The sequence below is a fragment of the Echinops telfairi genome, unplaced genomic scaffold (assembly GCF_000313985.2).
Source record: "Echinops telfairi isolate 266 unplaced genomic scaffold, ASM31398v2 ScPeMD7_7;HRSCAF=31, whole genome shotgun sequence".
NCBI lineage: Eukaryota > Metazoa > Chordata > Mammalia > Afrosoricida > Tenrecidae > Echinops > Echinops telfairi.
This window is the reverse complement of record NW_022103904.1, coordinates 28,422,563-28,428,165: the sequence shown is the minus strand read 5'-3', so window position 1 is coordinate 28,428,165 and position 5,603 is coordinate 28,422,563.

The window sequence follows — 5,603 nt, the reverse complement described above, 5'->3', positions numbered from 1 at the left end:
ATGAAACACACAACTTTCCTCTAGTTCTTTGGTGCTTCCTTCCCCAAACTATCATGACCTCAATTCTAGTCTTATTTTTTATCATTTTAATTTCATTTATTTTTGCTCTAATTTTTATTTTCCTAGGGTAAACTGTATGCCATTTTATGGTTCTTTTTATAACTGTTGGAGATGTTAGGTTAAGGTGTTTGTTCTGGGTTTTTCCTCTTTAATGTTATGTTTATTGCTATAAATTGCCCTCTGAGTACTGCTTCTACTCTTAAACTCAAGAAATATTAAAAATCAGTTTGTTTCCACATATTTACCTGCTTTTCTTACTTTTGATTTTTAGTTTTATATCATTGTGGTGTGAGGCGATGCTTTTTGTAGTCTTGATATTTTAAGATTTGCTGAAACTTGATTTATGGTCTAACAATAAATTTATCCTGGAGAATGTTCCATGAGACTAGGAAAGAATATCTATGTTGCCGAGTGTTCTTCATGTCTAAGACGTGAAGTTGTTTGGTTCTTGCAGTTTTTGTTGAGTTTCTAGTTCTGACCTTTTTCCAAAGTGGTGTATTACAATGTCCTGCTATTATTAGAAAGTTATCTATCTCTATTTTCAACTCTCTTAAAGTGTAATTTTATGCAATTTGATGCCTTTTCATTGGATACATAAATATTATGGCTATGTCCTCTTGTTCAATTGACCATTTTAATCATTATACAAGGGGGTACACCCCCCAAAAAAGGGAAAAAAGTTCCGCTGGGTGGAGCTTTTGTAGTATGCTTTTTTCCCACTAGGCGAGCATGAAGCAACTCACTCTGAGTTAGTGCACTCAATAGTGTGGCCTGGGGAAGTTCTCTCTGATCACAGTGAATTTTTCTGTAAAAGCCAAAGTTTTGCTTGAACCTCATTTTTTGTGATGGTTTATTTCAGAGAACAGCATGTGGCTCTGAAATTTTTGTTTCCTGCTTGGGAAAAATGCCACAGAAACTGTGATGTTGAGCACAGTTCAAGGACAGCGCTAAGGGGAAAACTCAAGTGTACGCGTGGTTTTCTTGTTTCAAAATATTGAAATGTCAATTGATGACAAACCTCATTCTAGATGGCCGTCAACTTCCCAAAGGGAAGAAAAAGTCGACAAAATTAGTGTACCTGTGCTCAAACACCGATGACAACCCATTCAAGAGATGGGAAAGATATCTGGACTGTCCTGGAGCTCAATTCAGTGAAATTTCATGGAAGACTTGGGAATGAGAAGGGTCACTATGAAATTTGAGCCTCAAGTTCTGACTGACCAGGAAAAAGAGCATCCAGTGGAAATATGCTGTGCTTTGAAAGAACAGCTCTTAAGTGGCCCAGACTTTCTCTCCAAGGTGCTATTCTTATGACCTCGAAAACAAACATCAATCAAGCCAATGGAAGATTCCATTGTCACCTCAACCAAAAAAAGGTCAAGTGAAACCACAGGTCAAGATGATGTTCATTTGTTTTTTTGATGTGATAGTGCATTTGGAGTTGGTTTCACTAGGTCAGGCTATTAATCAAGCTTTATACTTAGAGGTTCTGAAAAGATTGCTTAACAGTGTGTGACCAAAAAGGCCTGATTTGTGGCAGACGAGGGACTGGTTTTGCCACCACGACAATGCACCTACTCACACAGCCTTCTCAGCATGCCAGCTTTTGGCAAAAAAAAAAAAAAAATAGCATGCCTCTCTTGCCCTATGCACCTCACCTGACCTCACTCTGTGACTTGTTTTTGTTTCTGCAAATGCAGAGAGACACGAAATGACAGCCATTTAACAACATAGAAGAGGTGAAGAAAAAATGAGGGAGGTGCTGTCAACCATCCAAACATGATTTTGAAAAATGTTTCCAGTGAAATGGCAGGTTTGATAAAAGTATTAGGTATAATGGAGAGTACTTGGATGGTGATAAGGTTGTTTTGCAAATAAACTTACCATATATACTCGAGTATAAGCCGACCTGAATATCAGCTGAGGCACCTAATTTTACCACAAAAACTGCATTAAAAATGTGCTGGGAAAACTCAGCTTATACACGAGTATACATGGTAAATACATAGTTTTGGGAAAAAATTCTAAGATTTTTTTGGGTATCCCCTCATAGAATGTCCCTATGATCTGGAATTTATTTAACGGCAGTGGGTTTGAAGAACCAATCATATTTTGAGTGTCTTCTAACACTAGGGGCTCATTTTAAAGCACTGTATCACACAATGCCTGCTGCTATTCATAAGCTTGGCTTTCAGTGGTTAATTCCTCAGAAATAATAGATGGCTCATTGCTTCATTCTATTCTCTTTTTAGGTCCACTCAAACCTGTTCACCATAGGTGACCCTGCAAATACTTGAAATGTGTGTGGCTTAGCTTCCAGCAACACAGCAACATGCAAATCACCATAATGTGACAAACTGACAGACAGATGAGTATGGCCTTCCTATCTTAGAATCCTGTAGTTCACTGCAATGGCTTACAGACTTCATAAACTTACAAACATATGGCTTATGTGGCTGTACAGGTTGGTAAGTCCCAAATTTATGGTTCAGGCATCAGTCTGGCTGATTCTCCTCACTCACATAGTTGCAAGGGCTAATAAACACAAGCCAGCAAGGCAGATGACACGCTGCTGGCTCACAGGATAGCAGCTCAGACAATATAGGCTCTGGTAAAAGGGGCATCAGGGAAATGGCACTGTTATTGAATCTAATAAGTCCAAATTTATAGGCCAAGTGTCAGTTTGGAGGCATCTTTCAGTCCATGGAGTCATGGAGGCTGATGAACCCAAAGCAATCTAGCAGCTCAAAAGACTGGGGACGATAGCAAATCAGGCCAGGTACTAGGCTGCTGGCTCAAGTCCCAAGAACTGGAGGTCAGCTGAAGAGATCAGGTGCAGGACCCAAAGCAATAGAGTGCATTGCCAAAGCATTCCTACATATTAGATATAAACCACATTCCCAAGGAAACTAAAGCTAGTGGCCTGTCAGACTTTGAGTCACATCTTCTGAGTAAGGCAAATACATCCCTCCCTAATTTTGTCTCATTAACATTTTGGACAACTCACTCCAAAATAGGACAATAACACAAAGACAAATGCTAGGATTTACAACCCATCACAAAATGGGGAATTATGGTTAGAAAGGTCATATTAAGCAATCCAATGCACTGCATATGCAGTGCTGTAAGGAATGAGTAATCAGAGAAGTTGAAGAGACAATGATCTTCCCCCAGAGCCATGAGAGAAACTTTCCTTAATTTGGATTTCAAGCCTCCTAAATTGTGGGGGGAAAAAAAAGAAAGAATTTCTTTGTTAAAGTCACCCACACACTTGTGGTATTTCAGTTAAGACACCAGCATTCCTGGCTTTACACACACACACACACACACACACACACCTCGCTTTAAAGATTTTATTGAGGACATTTGCTCAGTGTTCTAGCATGCTTCTCTACTGTTAAATGTTCTATGTCTAAAATTGATCTCAAACCTTAATATCAGATGAATTTTCTCTCCCCAGATTCTCTTATTTCTTATAGTAATGACAAAAAATCATCCTTGTTCTTCTCCTTGGCTACTCAGATATTTAGAAGCAGGCTCAAGGAAATATTATAACTATAGGAACTGCATTGGGCCTTGGAATTTCACAGGCTCTTTTTGCTCCCTCCTCTCCTTGTCATGTTTTATTACTAACTCCAGGTGCATACATCCTTTATTGTAAGCCACATAAAAGTCTGAACATTTGCAGTATATGGTACATGACTATCTTCCGTTACCACAGGGTGGTTTGTATACTTTATCGGAAGTTCCAGATTTATTCTCAAATTTCTATTAACTTCAATTCTTTCATGTCTAGTGGTGGTAATGTCTCCCTAGTGCTGCTCGCCCTGGGGTTCTATAACATGCCTTTATCAGACCTCTAAGCCCTGCCAACACCTTTTTTTGTAAACACTTCCTTAATAAAACTCTTTTCCAGTAGTCCATTCATGTGCCATCTTTCTATCCATGACCCTGGCTGAATGAAGCCAGGAGCTACACTCTTAAAACAGGATTAGGAGATTGTGCTGCTCAGGGGCAAACGGGAGAGCAAGGAGAAGGAAGTTACTATCCAAGGCAGAATTCAGTAGAGAAAGCCCTGATGGGACTTGCCATTTTTGCAGTTGAAAGGGAGAGATGGATGAAGACAAGTCCAGCCTGATTTTAAGAGTTTCAATCAGTGGAAATGCCAATAAAATGTTCAATCCTGCTTGGTCACTTATGCTAAGGACACTGGAGGGGAATGAGTGGGACCCTGATAAATGAATTGACACAAAGGAGGCAGAGAACTGAACCTCCAAATCACTGGTCTCTGTCCCTAGTCTACCTTCCTCTGCATATATGTCTTTTAAGTTCACACACATGCACAGTCACCATGCAAGCTGATGCAGTTTCTCCTAAGAACCCACTTCAACATTCTTCATTGTCTCCAGACCCCGAAGAGCTTGACCTCAACAAAGTCTAGATGGCGAGTGCAAAGCCTGATGGAAGAGGATACAGTGATGCATTGAAATTGTGGTAGGACCTCGCCTATCCATACTGGCCAGAGCCTGGGGAGAATGCATGGCAGCAGACTGGCTTTAAGCATGCCAAAAGGATGAATTATAAGGTTAGTTTGACCTATACCTATTGAAATTAAATAATTCAGGGTTTGTAACTGTGGTTGGAGCACCTGGAATAGTATTCTTTGCTAGGCTGTCTACCTGGAACAAGGTGGCTTACAGCCTGCACCCCGAGAAGCTGACTTGTATGGACTACACAACTGGACTACCTACAGCTCTTGGGTCATAGATCAGAATGGAGAGTGAACAAAGAGGGGCAGACCAAAGAGACCAACCACAGCTCATTATCACTGAACTGATCTATTCCAAAACATCTACTGAAAATGGCCACAAAGAAAAATCACTATAAAGTTTAAGAAAATGAAAATCACAATTCCCTTCCCTCCCTGTATTTATATCCTTGCAATGTGATTTCACAGTCCATGTCCTATTGAAATGTGGAATCTTTTTCCATCCTTTGATCTTGCTTTGGCCAGTGGCCAGTACTAAAGTGTGAACTGAGCAGAGACTCGAAAAGCTCTGGTACACTGTTCTTAGATTGACCCACCACATAAACAAACCCACGTTAGCCTGCTGAAAGTTAAGGAACAAAGGTTCAGCAAACTGTCAAGACCTGAATGAGGCCCCAATAAAATGATTTTAAAACAAAAACCTTTAAAATGTGTGCCATTTGGCCCTTTGAGAAAAGTTTGCCAAATCTTAAGAAAACTTCAACAAGAACATTAACAAATGAAAAAAAACCAAAAACCAAGAACATTAACAAATGAATTCAGGTGCAAAGAGTAATGGAGGTGATAGCAGCGCTCAGTAACTTCTAAGGGACCTGTGATTCAGCTCTATGCAAGTTCTTCATTCTATTAATTTAGCAACTATTTGCAAGCATCTGATTTTGGCACAGACCTTATGGATGCTGCCCAAGGAGTCAGCTAACATAGAAGATCACGGTAGTCGTTCTCATTTCTAGTGAGTAATAATAAGTAGGGAAATAAGTAATAATAGAAGTAA